Genomic DNA, 27,952 nt, shown 5'->3' with positions numbered 1-27,952 from the left:
AAATTAAAACATCTTTAGTTTCTGATCTTTCATTGTTCTTTGGGCTAATGCATCAATTATGATATTTCTGCCACAAATTATACTTTTATCTGAGATGAAATTATTATATGTATTAAAGGAAAAATACGAGGAAAAAAATGGTGATAATTTCAAATTGAAGAGAAAAAGGCATAGCGTGTAAATCTTTTGTTGTAAGATGGTTTTTTCCGCATTTCCTTGTTCGAGATCAATGAAAATAATATTTTATTTGAATTGACGATTATGACTATTAGTAATCTCATCTGTTTAAAACTGAGTCGAATCCTTCGGTTGGTCATTGAATGACAAATTAATTTTTGAATAAATTACTTTTAAATAAAAAAAAAACCGCCTTCAAAAAACACCTAGGAACTAAAAAGCAAAAAATAACCAATTACACAAACATACTATTTCCTACCAAAACCTAGAAATGAAATTTATTTTACAATTCCAAGTACAAAAATCAACTAAACTACTTAAACATCCAATTATAAAACAAACACTTATTTTAATTAATACGCGATGAATTATTTTAAATACCTTACTAATTATATACGATCTCTTATTTTTAATAACCTTTTGAAGTCGGGGACTCCTACAATTACTTTCTAACGTAACTGACAACCCACTGAATCCTGAATTAAACACTAATTTATCTAAACACGAAATTAGTCTTTAAAACTAAATCTACTCAGTTACGTTAGGTAGAAGTTTATAGGAGTCCCCGACTTCAAAAACTTATTAAAAATTAAGAGATTGTATGTAATTAAATAGGTATTTAAAATAATTCATCGTATAATGATTAAAATAAGTGTTTGTTTTATAATTGGATGTCTAAGTAGTTCAGTTGATTTTTGTACTGAAATTGTAAAATAAATTTCATTTCTAGGTTTTGGTAGGGAATAGTATTGTAACGGATTCGGTGCGACTTCCACTTTCTTGAAATGAAGACACAGTTCTTGATAAAAACACAGGAAATTTATTTACACTATGTACAGGAAAGATCTTCAACAACTGCTAAATTATTCATCAGCAATTAAGCAATTATCACACAACACCGTAAACTCAACGTTTACACACGTATTTACTTCCAAATACGAAAACAACACAGCGAAATGCCTCGCTATAAACAGAGCAAAATGCTCTCCAGTTCGAAATATCAATCGAAACTCTCCGTTTATCCATCGCTAACGGCTTTTATAAACATCCAAGAATTTTCCACAACATTCTTTCTGCTTCGAGAAATGCGTAGACCGTTATCAAATTTTATCAATGAAAATAAAAAGAATAGGGGGTTGTATACTTTAGCCATATGTTAAGGGGTTGTATATTCATTACGGGAAATTATTTACAGGTTACGTTACTACAATAATTACTATTTACAGGATTTGTAACATTGCCCCCTTCCTAAGGACTGCACGTCCCGGGCAGTACAATCCCCAGAAAGGGTGCCAAACGTCTATCACAAGTTTACAATTACACACATTAAATAATAACCAATAGTGCAAAGGAACCACAATAATAACAAGAAATATTACTAAACATTAAAAGCAAAAATTAATTATCTACAACTGTTATGTTATCAACCATGGTTGTTTACATAATACTCATGAACTATGGCCATAGTATGGGGCTAACCGATCATAATGTACAACCCTGGGTTTTGCATTAGGTGATTTTTGGATCCTCACTACGACGTCATTTAGTCGGTTAAGGACTTTGTAGGGTCCATCCCAATGCGACTGCAATTTGGGTGACAGACCTTTCCGTCGGATGGGATTCCATAACCAAACCTTGTCGCCTTCGTTGAATTCATGTCCAGTAGACCTTGTGTCGTATCTGGTCTTCATCTTCTCCGCCGCGATGTTGATTCGCTCTCGTGCGAAGTTATGAACGTCTTCCAACCGGGCCTGGAGATCCTGGATGTACTCCTCAGGCGATGAAGGCGCATCCGGAGGACGACCGAAGACGAGATCACAAGGTAGCCGAAGCTCTCGTCCGAAGAGCATCTGAGATGGGGGCAAATCCGGTAGTCTCGTGGACAGCACTGCGGTAGGCCAGCAGGAACAAAGGTAGCTTCTTGTCCCAATCCTGTTGATTTCTGGATACCATAAGTGAGAGATTATTCAGGATTGTGCGGTTAAATCTCTCCACCATGCCGTCCGATTGTGGGTGTAGTGGTGTTGTCCTAGTTTTCTCAATTCCGAAAATTTGACATAGGCCCTTAAACACAGCAGCGATGAAATTTCTCCCTTGATCGGAATGAATCTGCAAAGGTGTTCCATATCTCGAGATCCAATGTTGGACTAGAGTCTCTGCTACGGTGGTAGCCTCTTGATCAGGAATGGGATATGCTTCCGGCCATTTGGTGAAGTAGTCGATGGAAACAAGAATGTATTTGTTCCCATCAGCAGTTTTTGGTAGAGGACCCAGGATGTCGATCCCAATTCGTTCGAAAGGAGCTCCAACGTTGTACAGATGTAGCTTCCCTCTGCTTCTCTTCTTCGGTCCTTTACGAGCAGCACAGGCGTCACAAGAATGGCACCACTTCTCCACGTCATCCTTCGCCTTACTCCAGAAGAAGCGCTCCCGAACTTTATTGAGGGTTTTCAAGACACCAAAATGTCCTCCAGTCGCACTACTATGTATTTCTTTCAGAACATCTGAAATCCTTGATCGGGGAAGTAGTAACTGCCACCTAGATGTTTTGCCTTCGTCAGATTCCCATTTTCGGTGTAGCACGCCGTTCCGTAAATGGAGCGAGTTCCATAAAGCCCAGTATCTTTTTGTTGCAGGACTGAAGATGGAAACGTCCTGCCAGCTAGGTCGCCGACTGTCACTTTCCATGAACTCCAAAATTGGTTTTATGTCGGGGTCTTCAAGTTGATCTTTTCGAACTTGGTCGTCACTCCATGGATCAGGTTCTGATGATATTGGAGTCACTGTCACCTGATAGGCGGTAGGGCCAGTCGTTCCATACTGTTTCTCGATTCGGGAACAATAGTGGCAGTTCTCAGGACAGGGTCTCCTTGATAAAGCGTCAGCATTACCGTGAGATAACCCTTTTCGATGCTTGATCTCCATGTCATATTCCTGGAGCCGCTGTATCCATCTGGCTATCTGGCCTTCCGGATTTTTGAAGTTCAAAAGCCAAGTTAATGAGGCATGATCTGTCCGAAGCAGAAATTTTCGGCCGTAGAGGTAATGATGGAAGTGTTCTACAGCTTTCACTATGGCCAGTAACTCCTTTCTGGTGACGCAGTAATTTCGCTCCGACTTTGATAAGCATTTGCTCCAGTAAGCGATGACATGTTCATTTCCGTCAATTTCTTGGGATAAAACAGCTCCGATGCCCTCGTTGCTCGCATCAGTGTCCAAGATGAAGGGTTTTTCAGGCTGAGGATAGGCGAGGATAGGCGTTGATGTTAAAGCCTCCTTCAGTCGTAGAAATGCATCTTCGCATTCTTTGGACCATTCAAACTTTTGCTTGCTCTCCGTCAGCTTATGCAAAGGCCGTGCAATGTTGGAAAAACCCTTCACAAACTTCCTATAGTACGTGCAGAGCCCCAGGAAACTTCGCAGCTGATGGATGTTTTCGGGACGACTCCAACTCTTGACCGCAGATACCTTCTCTGGATCGGTTTGCACACCCTCAGAAGAGATGATGTGACCAAGATAGTTCACTTCCCGGCGGAACAAATTACATTTGGACGGACTTAACTTCAGATTGGCTTCCTTAAGCTTTTGCAGCACCTTCCTAAGATTTGACAGATGTTCTTCGAAGCTGCGTCCCACGATAATGATATCGTCTAAATAGACCAGACAGGATTCATAGGAAAGTCCTCTTAATACTGTCTCCATAAGACGCTCGAACGTAGCTGGTGCATTGCAGAGGCCGAAGGGCATCACTTTAAACTGCCATAAGCCTTGTCCAGTTGTAAACGCTGTCTTCTCTCGGTCATCAGGGTGTATTTCAACCTGCCAGTAGCCGCTCTTCAAGTCCAGGGTCGAAAACCACTTGTGTCCGGAAAGAGTGTCCAAGGTGTCGTCTATCCGTGGAAGAGGGTAGCTGTCTTTCTTGGTGATTTCATTCAGCCGTCGGTAATCGACACAAAATCTGGTGGAGCCATCTTTCTTTCGGACCAAGACGATGGGAGAGGCCCAAGGACTGGATGAGGGTTCGATTACATCATTCTCCTTCATCTCTTTCAGGAGGGTCTCAACCTCTTCCTTCTTGGCGAACGGTAGTCGTCTTGGATGCTGTTTAATAGGGGGTGTTCTCCAGTGTAGATCCTATGCTGCGTTAAATTCGTACGGCCAACATCCTCCGATGTAGATGAAAACAGATGCTTGAAGTCTTCCACCAATTGTTCCGCAGCAGTTCTTTGGTCTTTCGTTAATGGTGCACTCCCAATTAACTTCGATGTCAAGGACTCAGAAGACACAGTCTCGGGGGAATTGATTCTTCTAATGATGCAGTTTACTGGAGTACAAGTTGCTAACACTTCACCTTTCCGGATATTCCTTGGCCTTTCACTCACGTTGGCGACTCTCACAGGAATTACATCCTTAGAAAGGTCTACAAGCGTAGATGCTACCAGCACTCCTTTTAGGTTATTGCTTAGGTTAGGGTATTCAATGAGTCCAAATTGAAAACTATTGCTTTCTTCAAGGGAGCCAGGTATTAATGATTCTGACCTTGAGGGAATCGATAAATCTGTTTGAGCTATTATTTGATGAGCGGATTTTACATCACTTTCTGCAGGGAAAACGGCTATGTCTTCTCTCATCGAGTGCAGCTCATTAGTCTTGAAGTCGAGAGTGAAGTCATATTTCTTCAAAAAGTCCAATCCGAGAATGAAGGGGTCCGTGATATTAGCGACGAATGCCGTATGATGGTAGGTGGCATTCCCAAACACTATTTCCAAGTCCACTTTACCGTCAATCTCAATTTTGTCACCTGTCTCAGTCTGGAGACTTACGCGTGGCGATGTCCACAGCAGTTTCAATCCAAATTCACGAGCCACATCTGTCCTAATGATTGTCACATTGGCTCCAGTGTCAGCAATCAGTCTGCAGGGGTTCCCATTTACATGTGCGTAAATGAAAAGTCCATCACTGCCACTACTAGAAGAGGAAATCTGCAGAGCTTTAGTGGTGGTGATTTCCTTCCCTCGCGTAGCTTGGCGAGCCGGACAACTCCTTCGCAGGTGTCCTTCACTACCGCATTTCCAGCACTTCTGCTCTTGTTTCTTTTGGGCTGTTATGCTGCTCAAATGTCTTGTCAAGTCACCGAGTTGTCTCTCAAGTTCAGCGAGGTGGGACGACCTGGAATCAGACTCATCAGCTTCCTGAGTCCGGATTAGATGGCGATCCACACGGGTTGCTTCTTGGGCGGCCTCGTATCTCATCGCATACACAACGGCAGAATTCAGGTCTTTGACATTCGCCATCCGTAGAGCTTTCTGGATTTCCGGATCTCGAACCCCGTCGGTGTAGTAGTTGAGTGCCAGGTTGTCTCGAACATCCGCAGGGCAGTCGTAAAAGGCAAGATGAGACAGTCTCTCGATGTCCGCCGCAAGCTCTTGCAGGGTTTCCGCAGTTTTCTGGAAACGGGACTTCAACTGGAGTCGGCTGAAATCTTTCTGGCACTTCTCACCGAAGCGAAGCTCCAACGCAGATGTGAGGGCGGCGAAATCCAGGCGCTGGCCGTCCGGAAGGGTCTGAAGAATGTCCGCTGCGTCACCTCTCAGGGATGCTGCAAGATGGCAGGCCTTGGTAGCAGAGTCCCATCCGTTCGCTTCCGCCACTATCATGAACTGAGTTTTGTAAACCTGCCACGAAGTTTTCGCATCAAATGTGGCAAGTTTAATGGACGGTCGAGCAACCGATGTGGGAGCGCCAAACTGTACAGAGCTGCCTTCCGCGGTCGCCAATCTCCTTTCCAGGTCTTTAAAGATGTCTTCTTTAAGTTGATGAAATTTTCTATCTTCTTCTTCCAGTTTATTTTCTACAGCATTGCATCGGCCTTCAACGGAACTTAATTTTTCTTCAAATTTCTCTTCGATTTTATTTTCCACTGCGATGAATCGGCCTTCAACTGCCTCAAACTTTCCTTCAATAGCATCAACTTGATGCTCTATCTCATTTAATTTATTTTCCATCACAGTCTTTACCGAAGTAAGATCGTTTTTAATTTCCTCTTGGTTAGAAACTAGGTCATTTTTCAGCACCGTTAAATCACTTTTCAATTGGTTTTGATTAGCCGCCATATCATTTTTTAATTGTTCTTGATTAGCTTCCATATCATTTTTTAATTGTTCTTGATTAGCCGCCATATCATTTTTTAATTGTTCTTGATTAGTCGCCATATCATTTTTTAATTGTTCTTGATTTGCAGTAAAACTTGCAGTCAAATCACTTTTTAATTGGTCTTGATTAGCCGCCAATTCATTTTTAACAGAGTTGATTGCATCAAGAAGTTGTTTTAATTGTTCATCCATTGCGCGAGTAATCACCATAAAATTAAAGTCCAAATTCAAAAAGTTTTTATGAAAAATATGTCCAAAGTCACACTTACTCCAAGAAAGTCCAGAAGAAGCCCCACGTTGGGCGCCAATTGTAACGGATTCGGTGCGACTTCCACTTTCTTGAAATGAAGACACAGTTCTTGATAAAAACACAGGAAATTTATTTACACTATGTACAGGAAAGATCTTCAACAACTGCTAAATTATTCATCAGCAATTAAGCAATTATCACACAACACCGTAAACTCAACGTTTACACACGTATTTACTTCCAAATACGAAAACAACACAGCGAAATGCCTCGCTATAAACAGAGCAAAATGCTCTCAGTTCGAAATATCAATCGAAACTCTCCGTTTATCCATCGCTAACGGCTTTTATAAATATCCAAGAATTTTCCACAACATTCTTTCTGCTTCGAGAAATGCGTAGACCGTTATCAAATTTTATCAATGAAAATAAAAAGAATAGGGGGTTGTATACTTTAGCCATATGTTAAGGGGTTGTATATTCATTACGGGAAATTATTTACAGGTTACGTTACTACAATACTTACTATTTACAGGATTTGTAACAGTATGTAAGTGTAATCGGTTATTTTTTGCTTTTTAGTTCCTAGGTGTTTTTTGAATGCGGTTTTTTTTATTTAAAAGTAAGTTATTTTTTTTGCTTTTTACTGGTGTAAATATAAAATAAGTTCGTAGAATAGAGTATGTGGTACATGACGTTGAGGCCTTTCTTACATGCATCTCGAGTAAACAAGCGTCAAGCACATGAGTCTGAAAACAACTAAGATGAGAGCACGATAGAGAAAGAAATAGACCACAGCGTCTTGGAAAATTCCGACGACTGTGAAGAAAGGCTTTTTTAAATGCGTAACTAATGTACAAAAATTTTTTATCTTCATCATTAGTTGGACTTAATCAAAGTTCGCTTTCCGAAAGCATATGAATGAGTCACTAAAAAAAACAACAGAAATCACTTTAAGTTTGAAATTGTAAAATGTAAGTTTTAAAATTATAACATTGTAAATTGTAAATTATATTTCACAATAATACGTATTACACAACCCTCGATAAAGCTGTGATAGATTTAGGAAAAGAGATCTTCGCGAAAAGACGAGTATACGTAGCTCTCAGCAGAGTGAAGACTTGAAGTAATAGCTCTATATGATTTAGAAACCTTTAAACTTTTAACTAAACCTCACGATGAACGAGCATTAGCAGAAATGCAACAATTGATGCATCTCATTTCTGATTCTGATGGAAAGTAGACTGGATTCAGTATTTAGTTAGAACCATTTAAATGTTAACGATTTCCCAAACTGAAATTAACTGTAAATTGTAAGTCGTAAAATTGTAAATTATTAATTGTAACATTGTAAATTGTAAAATTGCAGTTTAAGTTTCACAACAATACGTGTCATGTAACTCGTGGTAAAAGTCGCATGGTTCTTCAAATGCCCCCATTTTAGATGAAGATAAAAAAATTCCAATGGAATGAATTTTATGTTTGTTCATTATGATTACTCTTAATAATAATGTTTTTAAGTACTTTCTTTCACTATGGGTAAAGAAAACACATATCTTCGTTTTATGGCCTTTTTTTTCAATAATGGCTTTTATATTTAATCGTTGATTAAATTACATGAAATTTATTTTTTACCCATAACTTTTTTCTTAAGAACAAGTAGGGTAAATCAACGATTTGGAACCTTAGAGTAAAGTTAGACCACCCCCTATCCACTAAAACAAAACAAATCATAAAAACCGATTCACTAAGTGAGATGATATACAAAATCAAGTACAAATCGCTTTAAATCTGAGTATGATATTTGAAGAGCTCCCTCAATTTTATCAAACCCGAACTTGATTATCATTAGGCCTGGGAAGTATACCGTTTCAAAAAAAAAAAAAAACTTTCCTGATCGGTACAGGCAGGGGCGTGCACAGAAATTTTGGGGCCCGTCACAAATCACTTTTCCGGGCCCTTCTCCATATTGTTTACCCCTATAGTTCACCCCTAGTTTTAAAAATATTGGGCCCCCTTTATTTTCAGGCCCGGGCCAACAGATGTTCTTTCTCTCCCCCCCCCCCCCCCTATGTGCACGCCCTTAGGTACAGGTGTCTCGAGTATTTATGTTACATTTCACAAAGAAAAAACAAATCCGACGTGTTCAAAACCTCTTCCTTTTTTTAAGCCTGCTAATTAGTATAACCCTTATTTCAAGTTAAACTAGCGGCATTGTGAAATAGTAAGTCTAGAATACTGGTCAAACTTGAAAAATCAGACACAGTTACAACATATTATTAAAGAATATAAATTAAATCATCGGGGAGGGTCGTTCTGTATTAAATTCCGCTCTGATTGAGCACTAAATATGTTTAAAAACTTAAATGTTAAAAAAACACACACACACACACATTTTAGTGACTAAATAAAGTTATTTTAGTTTAAATAATATTAAGGTAACTGATTCAGCTATTGAAGTAGCAAAATATATTTAATTTATTGTTCTGCTAGGTTGTAAGACATTAGTAACACCTATAAGTAAAACTTAACAGGCGGCGAAAATTAATCATCCATATGCCGCGAGAATTCTTTTTCAAGACGAAGGAATTCTTTTTCAAGACCTTTGCTGTGAAAATACACCGTCACGGAAACACCACGTGACCTGTGACGTAAGCTGGTTACGTAACCACAACGTGTGAAATTCAAAGTTTCTTGGATTTCTCTGAGACCCCTTATCAGATCCAGACCAAATTACCATGGGACCATCTGGGAAGTATACCCTTTCAAATAAAAAAATAGTTTTTCAAATCGGTCCAGTAGTCTCGGAATAGTACGAAAACATTCATAAAAAGCCGCAATACAAAATCATAAACAATCATTTTTTGAAGTCGGTTAAAAACTGACTAACCTCTCAATCCATGTTTTATTTTGGGGCTCTAAGAAAGGGCTTAGATCATTTTTCTTTTTAACCGACTTCAAAAAAGGAGGTAATGATTTCGTCTTGCGGCTTTTTATGTATGTTTTCGTATTACTCCAACAATACTGGACCGATTTAAAAAATTATTTTTTTGTTTGGAAGGGTATACTTTCCAGGTGGTCCCATGTGAATTTTGTCGGGATCTGATGAGGGGTCCCGGAGAAATCTAAGAAACTTTAAATTTCATACGCTGTGGCTACGTACAGCTTTCGTCAGCTGCGCGATACGTCACTCACAGGTCACGTGGTTTTGGCGTGAACGGTGCATTTTTTCAACTGAGAAATCTTGTCTTGAACAATATTTTATTCTCACGCATCGGGATGTTTGATTTTCACGGAGACGACAGTTAATTTTAGTTTTTATCTTACTAATGTATTTATTATTCATGTAGCAAATCAGTAAATTAAATGTACTTTACTGCAAAAATAGTTGAATTAATTCATTTAATATAAAAAGTTTTTGCTAATAAATAACTTCATTTAGTCACTAAAGTTTTTATGACTAACAATGCATTTAGTGTTAGATTCAAGAGGAATTGAAGACGAAAATCCCCCCCCCCCACGCTGCCCCCTCCGACGATTACATTTATATTCCTTAATTCATATATCGCAACTGGTGTCCGATTTCTGAAGTTTGACAAGTATTCTAGATTTAATGTTTCATGACGCCGTCAGGTTAATTTACAGTTATGGCAATACTAATTAAGAGACTTCGTTGGAACTTTTTTATGTACTATGCTCCCCGATTACTAGAAAACGCCTGAACAAATTAGGAAAATTCTTTTTCTGTTTGAAACGATATACGTCTCCCAGTCGTCTAATGGTCTTCAAGGTCGGGTATGAGGGATCCTGGAAAATTCGAGGGAAGTCTTGAAATTTCATACTCGCGCTTTGTTGTTTATAAATTCATAGCGTCTAACTTAGTGAAACGATTTTTATTGGGTTTTTGTTGAATGGATAGAGTGATCTATCTTAGGTCCCAAACCTTTGCTTCACCATATTTGTTCTTTAGAAAAAAGTAATGGGCAAAAAACAGTAAACTTCATTTAATTTCAATATTAAACGATTAAATATAAAATCCATTGTTTAAGAAAGTGCCTTAAAACAAAGGTATTTTCTTTACTCAGTGTTGAAGAAAGTACTATAAAACAATAATGTTAATCAGGGATGCTCCCTTAAGGGTGGGGGGTGTTCTGAGGAGTACTTTTCCTTTTTAGGGGGCTCCTGCTTTGGGGGAGTATCCCCTAAATATTTCCTCTGTATAAATTATTAGTTGTCATATCGCAATTTTTGAATGAAGACTCCTCTAAAGCAAACTGGAAATTCCTTTAGTATCATTGCTCTAGTAGTATTTTGATCTTCATATATACAACATCACAGTAGATACTCTGTTTCTATTGTTGATCTATAACGGGGCTAAGTAAAGAAAAATGTGATTTTTTTTCTGAGATTTTTTTTTAATGAGTTATGTGACACGTATTATTGTGAAATATAAAATAGTTAGGAAAACCATTGACATTTAAATGGTTCTAATTAAATTAGTGCCCAAATAAATCCTGGAGAGGAACAAAGATCAGTTTTTAGTGCCAATATGTTATGCGCATTAAGATTTTTTTCTTTTTTTAACCGACTTCAAAAAAGACGTCCGGAAAAATTCGTCGAATATTTTTATCTATGTCTGCCGTTAATTCAAACACGCATAGACCAATTTGGAAAATTCTTTTTGTTTTCTCGTTTGGAAAGGTACATACTTCCCATGTGATCCCATGGTCATCAGGTCAGTATCTGAAGATGGGATCCTTGAAAAATCAAGAAATTTCTTCAAATAATATAGGAGCAAAGTTAGAGTGATTTCTGTTGTTTTTTAGTGACTCGTGATTTTTTTCGGAAAGCATACTTTGATAAAGTCAATCATAATGAAACTCTTTCAAATCCCTCCCCTCCCCTAATTTTTTCAATGGCGCTACCTGCGCCATGGATCATACTCCCTAAAATTTTCATCAAAAGCCACATTTCTTTGGACAAACAAGCTGGACACGTTACCGTAAGCTTTGAATGTATTGTTCTTTCGAAAATGAACAAGAATCTCAAAATAGCAATAGCCCAGTAAACAAGCCCAGTCAATCCTTTGAGCTGTGAACGAAGCAAAAAAAAGGGAGGGGGGGTAACATTGACTCCATTCACTAATATTTGTTCTAATCTAAAAAATTGAAGTTTAATAATTATCGTAATAAAATTCATGCCACAGGGGGGTCAGCTGACCCTTTGAGCCTCCCCTGCATCCGCTCTTGCTTTGGTTTAAAATTTACAATAAACTTGAGTAAATCTCATCTTGTTAGTTTCTCATTGGTTTTCACTTTCTTTTCAAAACCCTTTACAATTATGATTGTGTAAATATCTAAAAATATGTTTCAAATGATTATGCTTTACCTCTATGCCAATTTTCAAGGCACTTATAACTTCTAAATTGTATTATCTTGCCAAGTATAAAGCCAAATAGCGAGACAGGGCAACAAACCAATACTGGTGACAACAAATTTCTGTTTGTTATGCTAACAAAAAATAGTACAGTTGAAACAAATATTTTTTTATAAATCATAAAGTATGACTGCAATTAATGGTTGGAATCAATTGTTCTGCCGAATGCATTCAAAATTACACTCGTAATTAAGTTTCACAATAGGGAAAGTGAGTGATCAGGGAAATGGGAAAAATAAAAACATGATGCAAAAAGCGCACGAAAATAAGATTAATCTCACCATCTTCTAATGACAATGAAATTTTTCAATCTTGCCGCCATGTTTGTTTAATGATATTCTATTAGTTCGTGCTTTTGAAGCCAAATTCTTACATCAATAGATTGATTTTGGTTCTGTATCATGGAAAAAGAAATGTAGATTTAAAATATATAAGTAGATATTTAATAAGTTAAATTAAAAATTCTTTAATTTATATTATATTCCGCTAATACCGAAAATACCGGTATTTTGCCTCAGCAAATTCTAATATTACGAAATTACAAAATTGCTCCAAATACCGGTATTCGTTATACCGATATTGCAATCACTATTTTCAGCCAATACTTTTAGATTGGGTTTCAGGGATTCTGCTGCTTTTTCTTTATTATTTTTGTTCCAGTTGAATTTCGTCGGCATAGCAAAGATATCGAGATATTCAAAATCTTACCACCATTATAAACGCAAAAGTTTGTACGTATGAATGTTTGTTACTTTTCAGGCAAAAACTACTCAATGGATTTTAATGAAACTTTACTTAGCTTTTACTTAGCACTATAGCTTTAACATCTGAATACAACATAGGCTATAATTTACAAAGATATTGTGTGAATTGTTCAAAATATACAACGATCGTTGGAAAAAATTCTACCATCTGCGAGCCATTGTAGCGTGCACGATCCTTATATTTCTTTGAAATTTGGCTCATCGATTTTGTACCCTTCGAGGTAATCAAAAGACCAAACTTTTAGATTTTTATCTCTTTTATTTTTTTATTTATAAGACTTTGATTTTTAGAAAAACCCTCTCTTTTTTCATGGTTGCTTGCAGGTCTGGATTTAGGTACAAGCTAAGCAAGCTATAGCTTGCCCCCACTTTGGGGGCCCCGCTTTGTTAGGGGCCCCCAACTACCGGAAATTAGAGTGATTCGTTCCAAAAAAAGAAAAGTACCTGAAAAAATTAATTTTACTTTCTAGTGCTTGAAACATTGAAAATTTGGAAAAGAGTGGCTACAAACCACAAATGGGAAGGGGCAGGGAGAAGGAATGCGAATACATGTCAAATTCAGCTCCTTGCTTCATCCTGCACCAAAAATGTGTAAAACCATGGGTTTTACGTTTCTGAGACATATTACACATTTTTGCGACTCATATGTTTCATAGCTTGCTATTTATGTAATTTCGAATGCTGTATTTTTGGAAATTCTTTTGCTATTCCTTGCTTTTAGCTTACTTCTGCAGATTGTCAATATGTTTAGCACGGAAAAAAAATACACTACCTCTATTCCTTTTGGTTTTCTACCTCACTGGCAATACAAAGTTAGAACTGGACTGTAAAAATTTACAATCAAGTACTAAAATATCAGAGACTGGAAAGTACAAGTGAAGTGCTTCAAACAATTTTGATTGTTCCAGAATCCTTGAAAATAATTAGATAAGTCTTTGAAAATCCTAAACAAAGTGGGCTCCAATTTTATTTTTTATCAAGTGTATTATGAATACAGTTCAAATGGGCAGTATATTACGCTCTTGTTATATATTTTCTAAAACTGTACACCATTTATTTTGAAGCATTTTTTACCATTAATCATTTTATATTTAATTCATTGTTGTATTTGTCGGTGGGTAGAAGGGTTTTTTAAAAACTAATTGTACCGAATTGTAAGCAAGTAACAATGTGTTGTCTTCTCTCTTCCCGCATTCTTTCTCTCTGTCAACTGCTGTCATTGATTTTTCGAATTAAAAACAATTTTTACTGTGTGTTACCTTAATTTTCAAAAGAGTATATAACTTTAAAAAGTTTTGTTTGCCTATTTCTGTCCTGATATTTTTGTAGTTCCAACTAACATCTTATACGGCTTCAAAATGCAGAATTCTATATCTATTTTTCAAAACTTCCTCCCGGGGCAGAAACATCCGGACCCCCGGCGATTCAGAATATTCTATACTCCACTTAACTTATGAAACGATCAAAAAAAAAATATTGCTTATTTCAAAACTTAAAAACTATTCTGAACACAGGGAAAAAGTTTCATTGCTTTAGTTCGAATATTTAAAAAGTTATGAGTGGTTTTAGGATGTGCTCGCTATGTGTTCTTATGCAAAAGAAAAACTTTAATTTAAACTTAGAATTGCTTTTTCTCCATGATGGTTTGTTTGTGTTTTCATGTCATTAGAATCCCTAAGGATTTTTTTCTATTAAAGATACAGCTTTTAAAGTAATACTTTTTGCAACTGAGATAACATATTTGACAAGACTGTGCATTGGATGAGCATTTTATAAATTACTCAAATGTTTAGAGCATGTTAAACCTTTAAAAACCAATTTTTTTTTTTTTTAACTTTGACTTTTTACATAATTGATCACAGAAAATTTTCTAATAAACTCATAAGCAAATGAATGCACAGATTTTTAGAGATGATTATAGTGATCGATTAGCAAATTTTTTGTTTAAATTAGTGCAAAAAAAAGCCTTATGGATTTTAAAAAATTGAAATTTTCCTCAATTTTTTGAATTTTTGAAAAAAGTAGGCAATATTTTTAAATTTTGAAAATAAATTATTGATTACGAAATAAGTATGCATGTTATGGTTTCAAAGAAATATAATATTTACTTAAATCAGAAAAAAAATGTTTGAAAGGTACTGTGACCCCTTAAAAGGGAGTCCTGAGTCACTCTCTTGATACCATTCCCCCTCTTAAGGTCAATCCAAACAGGACATCGGGGAAAACACATTAAAACACGATCAATTAAGTAAAAGAATTGCTCCATGTATGTGAAGAAAGAGATAACACATAGTAAAGAAAAAATAAATAAATAATTGCCTCTTATACCACCGAGAGAAACGTTGTTCAGACAACAAAAGGGGCCCCATATCTGGGCACCGTTAAGTCTAAATCCGGCCCTGGATGCTTGAAATAGTTGGATGCTTGAAAATAAAATGGACGATAACTCAGCACCAAAAATAGATCGAAAGGTTTGATAAAAAGCATTTTAAAATAAATTAGTTGCTGTTTAAAATATGCAACATGACTAACTTTATAAAAATTTTCATTTTTAAAAAATAAAATTTAAATTTCTTACAAAACATATAATGATTTTTTTTCTTAAATTCTCATAACTTTTTGTGTATATTATTTTTGCTCGTGTAAAATTTTAAGTTGGGATCAGGATAGAATCATATTTTTATGAATTTTGAAATAAAATTTGACTTGAGAAATAATGATATTTATCAGATACTGTTTAGATAAATATGGGGTTCTCTTACTGGGGGGGGGGGGATGATGGTCTAGTAAGCAGCAATTAAACATGACTATGCTTGAAATAAACTGGCATGAACTTGTAGATTGGTAAGTTCATTTTAAATTTCTTTTTTTTTAATGAAAATTTTATAAAATTAGTTATACTGCATATCATATTAAAAGGCAACTACTTTATTTTAAAATGCATTTCATCAAACTTTTCTATCTAAATTTGGTGCTGAGTTATCATCTATTTTATGTTCAAGCATCCATGAAAAAAAGAGGGTTTTTCTAAAAATCAAAGTCTCATAAATAAAAAAATAAAAGAGATAAAAATCTAAAAGTTTGGACTTTTGATTACCTCGAAGGGTACAATCGCTGAGCCAAATTTCAAAGAAATACAAATACATAAATATGGGGGGAGGAGGTTTTCTCAAATCTTGATTCACTTGACATGGAATGACCCTAACATTTTTTTTTTTTTTTTGAAGGAAAAGGGAGAGAGCGGGCTTTCTGTCGAATTACTAATTGATTGGAGTTCGCTTCGCTCGCTAATTGGCTGGGTTTCGGTAGCTTGGTCGCTCATCGAGATAAGGGATAAACAATGGCGTTGGTGGACTATTTGAGAATTCAAAGCAACTGTTAATGTTATTTATTTTTTATTTTTTTATTTCTTTGGAGAAGTATTTTAAATTGCAAAGGAACTTTTAATGTTTATTATTATTTTACTTTCATTGTTATTATTATTATTACCTTTTTTTTTTTTTTTTTTTGATAGTGTGTGTGGGAAAGGGGGATTTTTATGCATTAAAGGGAAATTATTTATGTTCTTAACACGGGCATCGCCGTGCGGATTATAATTTGAACGCAAAATTCCTTTTTTTAAAGCAAAACGACTAATGATCCCACTATTAAAAGCATGTAAATCAATTCATCAACTTTCATTTGTGCAATCAAATGAAGTTTGATCTCTTAACATGCTATGCCTCGCTGAAAATGATTTCTTGTGATTCACTTCCTATTCTAGAAACCAACATCAAGGCATTTTACGAAGCATGGTTTTTCGGTTCATTTTCCTCATTTAAAGAGCAATTTTATTTCTTTAGTTTATGGAATCGTACACAAGGCAGTCGCTAAGACGAAGCAATGAATTGAATTAAAAATTAATTTGTAGTCACACTCTTATAGCTGTTCATAATTTCCATTGTCGTTTCATCATCTATTCATTTTTTGATTCATCAGTTATTCATTCCTTCGTTCATTTATACATTTATTTGATGAAAAATACTTTTAATAATCAAATATTTCATTAGTACCCCATGCATTAATTAAATGAAAACTTTGAACTTTTTTTGAAGGTACAAATTTACTGCCAAAAATTTTAAAATAACATTTCAGTGCAAGCTTTAGCACAAAATACAATTAGGTATTATTTCTTTCTGTACCTTAATTTTCAGAGCAAATTGGAAATTTGTTCATTTTGAAAAAGATAAGCTAAACTTACTATAATCTTAACTATTTCACTTTGTCCTACATACTCCAAATAGCATTTTCATTTCTAAGCTTTAATTATAAGTTTACTAATAGTAGCAAATCAAGAGCATAAATTAATCGAAGTTAATAAAGTGCATGAATATTAAAACATAAAAACTGCTTAAAGTATTCTTACGGTGTATCAAAGAAATGTGGAGACAGAAGAGAAAGGAGAGGCCCTGCTACTGACCCACGGCTCAACTCTCGCTTGATTAGACTCGATCTTTATCACCAGAAATAATACCAGGTTTTTTTTTTCAAAGCGTAAAAAGTACTCCTTAAGATTTTTTGAGGAGTGAAATTAATTTTGTTATAATTCAAAAATAGAGAAAACCATAATGGGGTCGTTTCCAAAACTTTAAAAATACTTTTTTTCTAAAAGAGCACGTTAAAACCATATGGTAAAACCACAGGATTTGATCAATTTTTAAATAATTTGACAAAGTCTAGTATTTTTTAACAATTATTTTAATCGGTGCGCAGATTCAATTTAATTTTTTACGCTTCTGCACATGACATCACAAGTGATGAAATGCCATTAGCGAAGAGCGCAATATTTAATTCGCTTCTTAACTCATACAGTGGCTCCCAAAAGTGTTCGTACACCTACGACTTTCAATGAAATAAGATCTATGATGATGTTGTTATTCTGTGCTTTTGGTAAAATATACTATATATGAAGGTTAATTTGTGATATTATTAGGTTCGGTAGAATGGAAACAGGGCCGTTACTATCATTAATTTAGCTTTTATTTTCATGTATTAATTACATATGTATATGTTATTCCAAATGATACTCAGCCCACTAAAGGCACTTAAATATTCAAATACTAATGAAAGGCACATTTTCTATAAATATACTAACATAATAAGAATGCCTTACCTCATTTTTCTCTCGAGGCATATGCGCAGCATCTCAAACATCTGTACTGTGTTCTTTCTACACCCGCTATATTTCTTCTCCGTTCGTCCCTTCTCCTTTCGAACCTTTCCCCCGGAACCCAGGCAAGTTCCTCGCCAATTCGCCTCCTCCGCAGTAAAACAAAACCACGCCAAAAGCGCCAACACACGCACATTTTTACTGCACGCGAGGCCAAAAATATGTAAGCATGTAATGTCAGCATTACAAGACCCTATCCATTGGTTAGAATTAATATTTCAGAATAGGTATTTTATTGTAAGATCTATGATCAATTTTCAACAAAACCACGTGAAATTTTTTTAAAAAATATTAAAACTTAATATTTAAAAAATCAAAAACCGAAAAAAGCCGGAAATTTTATTTCACAAAAGTCTTTGTACACTTTAAAAAATGTCTATATATTACTGAATAATCCAACTTTTTATTAAGTTATTATTTAGTAGAGTATCATGCAGTATCAACAACACTCTTTAAATGCCTGGGAATAAATTTCATTCTTTTTTCTTTCTTTTTTTTTTTTTTTTTTTTTTTTTGAGTAATTTCTGAGTAAGTGTTCAACGAAACTTCGAGTCTTACAGTTTCTAGATCTATTTTCGTTTCAAAGCCGCATTTTCGTAATCTAGCCTCCAGATATCTCTAAATATGTTACATTAAGTTCAAATCTGGAGGTTGAAGGAGTATTTTCTAAACTTTATGACAATTTTTGAGGCACTATACGAAAACGTTGAAAACCGTGTGCTTCTTATCGTTATCTTGATTAAAAAAAAAAAAAGTTGTTTCCGATAACCAAATTTTTGGCTGAGAATTTAAAATTGATTTTAAAAATATTTAAATGAACAGCATGATTCATTATTTCATGAAAAAATTCTAAACTACCAAGTCCTGATGCTGATATGCACCCACACACAAAACCACCTTCACCGTCCTGATTAAATGGTCCAACTAAGTTCTTAAGACTAGTCGACGCGTGCGGAACTCCGCACTGTGCTTCAAATCGTTTCATAAGGCATTTCGCTCTTTAAAAATTTCAAAATGAAACCGAAAAAAGTAAACGGAAGAAATTAAGCGCACAAGAGAAGGCATGTAATTTGAAGACATCAGTAACAAAAATTCGTTAAATACAACGTTGTGATAATTTGATCATCGCTCGCCTTTTGATTGTACATATTTTCAATGCAAACGTAAATATCATTAAAAGTGTGGCTGAGTGACTCGTGAAAAAGCAGTAATTGTGCATGTGAAAAAACAGGTTGTGGCAAATACAGTCCTGCCCATGTGAGCATCTGACGGGAAAGAAAGAAACATTATTGGCACGAATTCAAACTGGAGCGATTCTGATTAACAGCACGACACTCCAACAAACCTAGCAATTGCGCCTTCCTTTTCGAATGCTATTCATTGAAGGAATGCGTAGTAAAAAACAGCAAAAAAGCTTTTTGCCGAAAAAAAAATAAGATCATGCGTCTATGTTTTGTCATTAGCCAGCATGATACGATTTAACATTATTCGTAAAGCATGGAATTTGTTTAAAAAATGAGGAAGATCTCACGTGGCGATTGAAACAAATATTCTAGAGAAGTAATAAATTAGATTGAAAATAAGTGTTTTTATTTTTGAATATTGAACTATTTCCCAAAGCAGGCTGCTTTAACCGTTCCAGCTTAAATGCCCGCACATGTTTCGCTTTTAATCGAACACTTAAAATTCAAAACAAAAACCAGTTGAACTGAGTCCGTTTTTTAAGTGTAATTTTTCGAACGTAGACAAAATGTTTTTTTATTTTCAGCCGAAAGAAGAGGAGTAGAAAATGATTTCTTACTAATGGAATTGATAATAATTTCAATGTTTTATATTGTATTCGAATAAAAAATATAATGTTTACTGGGTGAAACTCGTAGTTTCAATTTGGCGTAATATTTTTCTATTTGTACAAAATGTCGAACACTGCTATTAGAAGATTCTACATTTCAACATACAATGAAAATGTCTTTCAGCACAAAAAGGATTCCCTTGAGGTAAATCTAATACTTTTTTTATGCTTACAATATGCTTAATGGTCTGGACGGAGTCAAAGCTTTAAAAAAAAAGGAAGAACACCCTTCGATTAACAGTCAACTTATCCGAATGATAACTGTAGCCTGCATAAAGGAATCGAAACACCGAGTAGCATTCCCATTGCATTTATTTTATTACGTGTGTTACCTCTTGTATGTTAAGAGTAGATGTAATGCGTAATATTAATCTAATTTTGCTATTATGTCGGACAGCCCGAGCTTGCCCGAAGTTCGGTTAGTTTATAGCCGAACGCTGTACCGAAAAAAACTTATCAATTTAACCGAACAACTAAGTCCAGTGCTTTTAAGCTTTATTTAAAAGCACACACACACACACAGACACACAGGTTAATTTTATTTATTTTTTTTCTTGGCGAAAGCGACGCAAAAAAATTGCAAAATTGTATTAGAACTTTGCTTAAAAAAAAGAAATCTGCATAAGAACTTCAGGTTGCATCAAGGTTTTACAATAGCAAGGGGCGTTTCCGAAAACTTGATTTTTTCGACCTAAGTCTACTTTTCGTCATTAGCTGACCTGGTAAATTTTAAAGTGAGGGGCGAATAATATATAAGAGAAGGTATTGAAGAGAAGTGTTTTTATTTTTGAAAATTTTTACAATTTGTTATCGCAGGCTGCTTGAACCGTTATGACTTAGATGGCAGCACGTGTTCATCATTTAACAGCACGGTTAAAATACAAAATAATTTGAACTAAGTTTTTTTTAAGCATAGCTTTTCGAATGTAGTAAAAATGTAATAGGCTATTTGTTTTTTACAAAAAGAAGAAAAAAAATGTAGTTTACCCTTCAAATTGAGGTAGTAATTTTTTTACTTGTACAAAGAGTCAAAAATTCATTAGAAGAATCTATATTTCAGTATACGATTTATTATTTTTTTCTGAACAAAAAACAATTCCTTTGTAAAGTCAGACCAAACAACGTAAGTAGAAGCACAAATTTATAAATTACAGCAGACACGTGTTTCGGCGTTACAGGGAACGCCTTTTTCAATGCAAAAATAATGAGCTTATGGATGAAAAGACATCCGAAAAAGGCTTTTTTCGGATGTCTTTTCATCCATAAGCTCATTATTTTTGCATTGAAAAAGGCGTTCCCTGTAACGCCGAAACACGTGTCTGCTGTAATTTATAAATTTGTGCTTCTACTTACGTTGTTTGGTCTGACTTTACTATTCAGCACAAAGGTATTTATTTATCTTAATTCCTTTGTAGTCTGAAATCTTAAACCTGATACTTATATATTCGCTTACAATATGCTTTAATTTTCTTACCGGAGCCAAAGCTTAAAAAAAAAAAGTCTTACAATTAAAAATCATTTTAGCTCCACGTTGCATCAAGTTTTCATAACAGCAAGGATCGTTTCCAACATCTATTTTACTCCCTGATATTTGTTATTCATTGATATTAAGTGTACGTGTAATGCGCGATATTTATCTAATTTTTTGATGCAGATTGCCCGGACGTGGGCCCGGACACGCATTCTTCTGGTTACCAGTCGAACGCTTTGCCAATCAAGCTATTCAGCTCCATCGGTCTCACTGCAAGTTAAAGTTACAAATTTAACCGAAAACCTCATTCTGGTTTCTAAAACCGATTTTCTGACAGAAAAAAAAAACAATTTTTTAGACGGTGGGTCTATTTTTCGTCAGTAGCTTGCACGATTAGCTTTAAAATAAGGTGTAAATCAAAGAAATCGATCAAGAATTGAGGAAGATCTCGCGTAGAAATCAAAAACAGGCTACAGAAATAATATATAAGGACTAAGTTCTTAATTTTTTCTTCTATTTATAGTTATACAACAATTTAACCCAAAATGTTGAATTCATTTTTATCTGTAAATAAGACGTAATTCCAAAACGTTTTAAGCTTATTTATTATTGATTTTGTGACCAAAAGCGTAAGCTTTCTGTTTTTCGCAAAGCCGGGAAAATTTCTGCGGGAAGAGGTCCCATTTAATCCAGCTAATCAGAGAACTTTGCGAACAGTTTTAGGTGAAAATTAAATGCAAAAATTTTCATTTAACTCTGCAAAAACTTTTACAGCACTCAAATGTGTATTTTTCATAATTTTTTTAACTGTAAATCTCTGATCACGCTTTGTCAACTTTGCCGGTTAACCGTTTCTTACCTTGTTTTCGGTCCGATTCTTTTCTTTAAAGCAATTTATCAAGCACTTTACTATACAGTGGAATAAATTAACTAATTTAGAGACATTTCAAACCAATTTACTGTCACTGTGAGGGAAAAAAAATCAAATTTCGAATGGTGTTTGTGGTTTTTAACGAATACCAGCCATTTTAAAGTAACAAGCACAATATTAAAGGATAAATAAACAAAAAAATAAAGCCAAATGACTTTTAAGAGTCAACACAATGCAAAAATAATTAAAAAAAGCGACATATGATGATTTTAATCATGAATTTATTCGAAAATATTTGAGTGTACGATGACTTTTGTGGCGTATTATTTCTCTGTCTTTTTCTTTTTTGACCCAGTTCAAGAAGAAGATCTGTCAATATTTTGAAAAAAACTACAAGGTTTCATTTAGAATAACATAGGAATGATGTGAAAAAATATTGGACTTCATATTCGAATTCAGTTTCGGATTATTTTCGCTTTGCTAAAAAATTTCAAAGTGTACGAATATTTTTGGGAGCCACTGAATGTAGTTGCAAAACGATATAGTTGATAGCAAGCGTAGAGCGCAATATTTAATTCGCTTCCGAATTATCATAACCTGGAAATGCGGTAGACAGCAAGCACAAACATTGAGTGCGCAAGTGGAATGCTCCAAAGTACATCACTTGTAACATCATAAAGACCACGCCTTGTTTGAAAATTCGGAAATTTAAAAAAAAATTTTAAAAATAACTTATGAAAATGAAAGTTTTTGGGTCCATGTTATTATATATATATATATATATATATATATATATATATATATATATATATATATATATATATATATATATATATATATATATTGCTCCTTCTATCAATTTCAGTGACCAGTGACTAAAAGTAGTATTTTTGATTGAAGGTAACAACCCCGTTGATCAATTCCATAAAAGAACTTTTTAAGAATAAACTGGAAACAGCAGGACAGAGCAAGAGTACTCGTGTAAAGCACTTTTTTTCGCGAACCGTAACTTTCTCGAAAATAAAGATATCGGTGATTTTATGAATTAAAATTTCATGAATTTCATATGAAGTGAACCGGAAGTTTGAAGAATAAAATATTTCGCATGGTTTAAAATTTTGCGATTACGATGGGCTGCAGAGGCCCCTGGTCCAAAATGAAAAAAGAACCACAAGGTCAAGGACGGCCAAGTGAAAACAATATAACCATTTGAATTTTCATCTCTTGAATCAAAATTACGGTTTTCGCAAAAAAAAAAAAAAAAAGAATGGTTTCTTGCTTTTACCAATGTAATGGAATAGAATTGGTCACGAAATTTGCACTCGTCATATTATGACTGGTGAATTTCTAGAACAGGTAATACGAGTCATATCCAAATGAAACGGCGATTAGGATGCGGTAATAAAGATTTCATAATCGATATCCACCAGTAAACTTATCATAAAGATTATTTACATTATGTATTTTTAGTTCTTATCAATCTTAAATGAATTAGTAATCTTTAAATTTTATATTTAGATGAAGTTTTGCTGTTCAAGTTCATCAATATCGGTGTTTTTTTCCTGAAAAAACGTAATTTTCCACAAAATCCCCTTTTTTTTAATGTAAAGTCTGCTTGAGTTAGGTCCTGAACAAAATATGAATACAATCAAACCGCAGACAATTTGTAACTATGACGACGAAAATTTCGCTCTCTAAATATTAAAAACAACCATCGTCATGGCAATCTGTAAAATCAGAGCAACATCAACTTTGGTCAAGTGAGGACAATAAGCAATTCGTGATTACTGATAGGAAAAATGAATATTACTTCTTCTCAACTTTACAAGGATTGTAATAACTTTTTGTTTAAAATGTAAAGCGTGGAAATACGCTTGACTAAATTTTTGAGCTTTAGTTCCGATTTTCAATGCATGAAAACGCTTGTAGAGGCGTTAAAAATATTGCACATAACCAGTGGTGCTTAGTACAAGTGTCAACTGGTGTGGTACTTTTTGTGCCCCCCCCCCTCCCCTCGAAAAAAAATTATGTTTAATGCAAGCATGAAGTTCATACCAATTTTCAGAAAAACATTTTTATTTATGTGATGTAACGAAAGTTTTCATTGAAATACAGACATAAATTATGAACGCAATTTATGTAAACTTTGCCCCAGATGAATATGTAAAACAGCACCCTCGCTTAATATTGTGCTTCATTTCGATTAAATTCGATAAGATATATTTTTGAAACATTTTAAGAATTGAAGTATTCATGTTTCTTATAAACTCTTGAATTCACTTCGGATGTCACACCCCAGAAGGGTGATAACCCAGGGCGAACCGCCCCCTTCACACTTCGGTGGTGACGCTACTGTCATTGCCCGAGCTTAACTTAAATTTTTGAAAGATTTCAATAAAAATATAAACTTACCTTTTTCTTCATTGCCTTCACTTCTTCGCTTTAGGGGCCTCTTCATGAGGGCAATAATATCGATATACACAAACAAAAACAAAAACAACAAAACGCAGAATAAGAAATCCCCGACATTCCCAACCTCTGCTTCGAAAGGCATTTTCATTTCTCCTCTTTTTCAGGATCACTGACAACCGAGATCTTTTTCAAAAAAAAAAAATAAATAAATAAATAAATAAAATAAAATAAACTCTCCAATCCGTCCTTAAGAATTATCGTGTAATGCGTTATGGACTCAAGGTCGACCAGTGGTCGTTTTCGTTGGACACTTTTTTCTTACCAGGAAGCTTGAGGGTTGAGTCAGGTGGATATTGGAAGCTTATTATTTATTTCTTTAAAGAAAAGCTAAATAAATATGCTCGGACCATTCGGACACATTGTCTTTCCTTGTTAACATTGAACGGGATAACGATCAAGTTAAATTTTATGGATTTTACCTTTGGAGGTATTTTATTAGGAATCTCACGGGGCGAGAGAAAAATATTCTGACTCTTCGTTTCTATTCATGGACGGACTGGAACCCTTAACTGGGCGGTGGACAAGCAACCCGAGAACGCGCACTGTTAAAAAAAAAAAAGTTTATATATATTTAAGAAAATAAAGCTTTATTTGTAAAAAGAGAAAAAAAAAAGCTTTTTAATATGCATTTTTGGGATGGTTTCTGTCTGGAGCATAAGGTGTTAATGCCCCACATGGAGAACTCCGTAACTTGGTACTTTTTGAAACGCTTATACCAAAATCTCATTTTAAAACGTTTTTTGGAGTGGAGAAAAAAAAAAAGAGTCATCTACTAGAATTTATCCTGTTAACTTCTTTTTGAATCTTGAACATGAATTTAAAGCATGCAGCCCACTAAAAAAAAAAGTGTGATATATCCGAGTGCGCAAGCTTAAAATTTCCCGTACCCGCTAGGAGGGTGCCGCAGGGGGTCCGGGGGTTCTCCCCCGGAGAAAATTTTTGAAATTGTAGTCCTAAGAACGCAGTTTTAGACGGTTTAGACAGTGGAAAGTTTCAGCGGGCCTTCTGAAGAACTTTTAAGAAACTAAAGTCTTAAACACGTGATTATAGGCGATATGTGTTGACGTTAGAGTTAGGGATGGGAGTTAGGCGCTGTCTTCGATCGATTCTTTTTTTTTTTTTTTCTTTTTTGAAAATACAGTGAAATCGATCACCTTCACCCCAATTTTTCGACATTGAAGATCCAAAACACAGTTACCGAAAACTTTGATGATTACCGGAAAATGGGCTCGCAGGCTCTCCCCAAAAACATTTCGAAATTGAAGTCCTAAAAAACGAAGTTTTTAAGCGATATTCAGAGATATTAGGGTGAGGGTTTATAGGTCTCGACCTTAATTTTTTGGGAATGATATTTTTTTCATTTTCAGATTTCATACGGCAACATCTGCTCACTCTATTTAAAAAGGACTGCGTGCCAAGCACCTCAGCAAATTGTCATTTTTAAAAATCCAATTTTTGACGATTTGGATGATATTAGAAGGATGTGTTCGAGTCGGGAGGCCTTTGTCCGGAAGTTTTCCGAAATGGAAGTCCCAGGACGCGACTGTAGACCATATTTGGGAACGTCAGGGCAATAGGTAAAAGAGCATGCTTAAAAACATAGGATTTGGTATTTTTTTTAAATAATTTGACAAAGCTTAAGATTTTTTAAAAAAATATTTTAATCGGTGAGCAAATTCAATTTCCTTTTTTATGCTTCTGCACACGACATCACAAGTGATGTAATGCCATTCAGTGATGCCATTAGCACAGAGCACAGTATTTAATTCGCTTTTTTACTCACATGTACTGGCAACGATATGGTTGATAGCAAGCGTAGAGCACAATATTTAATTCGCTTCTGAATTATCATAACCTAGAAACGCGCTAGACAGCAAGCGTAAACAACCAGATCGTCAGTGGAGTGCGCGCCGAAGTTCATCACTTGGAACGTCATACAGACGATGCCTTATTTGAAAAATTGGACATTTTAAAAAAATTATTAAAAATTAAACGTTCTGAAAATAAAAGATTTTCCTCGCTCCATGTTACTTTTTTTTTTGTTCAGTCATTCTATGAACTTCAGTGACTAAAAGCAGTACTTTTTTGACTGATGGAAACAACCCCATTCTGAAGACTGTAGAAGGAACGTGGACCCAGGGCTGTGGAGTCGGAGTCGAAGTAGAAGAGTCGAAGTCGGACTGATTTTGTGGTAAAGCAGTCGGAGTCGTTCGAAAACATGCCGACTCCGACTCCGACTCTGGGTTTCTTTTTTTTCTTTAATTTTCACTATCTCTCCTTGCAATTAAAAAAAAAAAACTGACTTTGATTACATGTACAAAGGCCTACTAATAAGAAAATAACTCATTGTGGCAACCAGCTGGCTTGATTGTTTATCGAACTTTCTGTAACAGCTACCTACGCCGCAGTCTCCTAGTTTGCTTATTTTTTAACTTTATTGAACTGATAGTAACTGTCAGCAAGCAGTTTTGTTGCCTAACATTTTCTAAGTAATCACTTTCAAATAAAAATAATATTTTTTTTTCTTTTGATCTCAGTTATAAAAGTGTAAAAGGAATGTATCGCTTGCGCAAGTCGGGAAACTTCTGACGGTGCTTGGTAAATTCAAATAAGTGTTGGTACGAAAGCGCAAATCCAAAAGATCCGACAAAATGTAATTTTTTCTTTTTAATTCTGAAATCTTTATCTAAGAAAGCTTGGTTATCACTAAAAAGTACAAAATAAAATCAGTACATGGTTTACTGGTTACAACACTCAATAATTGAAGTTAATCTTAAAATCTTCATATTAAGGTTAATTCAAAAGCTGCCAATAAAATTAAAATTAAAATTGAGCCACGAAATGTAGGTATGGTAAAAACTATTCGTACAAAACTGCATACCGCCGCATTTTGTGTAAAATTTGCTCCAGACGTACAATGTACCCGAAGTCTCCCCGCAATATAGTGTAATATTTTCATTAATATTTTTAAGATGAAATTTAAGATTTATTATTGGGGAAATTTTTCCGAATTAAAGTATTTCAATTTTTATAGAATTTGAAATTAAGTTGATGCGTCACCCACCAGATGGGTGTCCCCTGGGAAAGAGGGGTGGACCGCCCCCTCTCAGGAAAAATTTTTTGACTTAGCAAAAAAGTTTTTTTTTCTCTCAAGTTACACCTTTGAAAAATTGAAAGCACACGATTTGATCAACATCTATTTGTTAAACATTTAAGTTGAGCAAATTAATCCTTTTCAACTTTTTAAAACTGAGATTTTTAAGTAATTTCACTTTCGAAAGCGCAACTGTTGTATAATT

At 34.9% G+C, this 27,952-nt stretch overlaps 1 long non-coding RNA gene across 1 annotated transcript in view; it reads right to left on the bottom strand.

Moving 5' to 3' along the window:
• LOC129226120 (uncharacterized) overlaps positions 1–24,792 on the bottom strand; it is a 72,162-nt gene extending 47,370 nt beyond the window's left edge. The window contains exon 1 of the long non-coding RNA XR_008580772.1: positions 24,594–24,792. This is a non-coding gene — a long non-coding RNA (uncharacterized LOC129226120). The remainder of the gene's footprint in view (positions 1–24,593) is intronic.
• Between the last annotated feature and the right edge of the window lie 3,160 nt (positions 24,793–27,952).

The sequence above is a fragment of the Uloborus diversus genome, chromosome 7, assembly GCF_026930045.1.
Source record: "Uloborus diversus isolate 005 chromosome 7, Udiv.v.3.1, whole genome shotgun sequence".
Classification (NCBI taxonomy): Eukaryota; Metazoa; Arthropoda; class Arachnida; order Araneae; family Uloboridae; genus Uloborus; species Uloborus diversus.
Note: the sequence above shows the minus strand (reverse complement) of the source record. Positions and strands in the feature narration are given on the sequence as shown.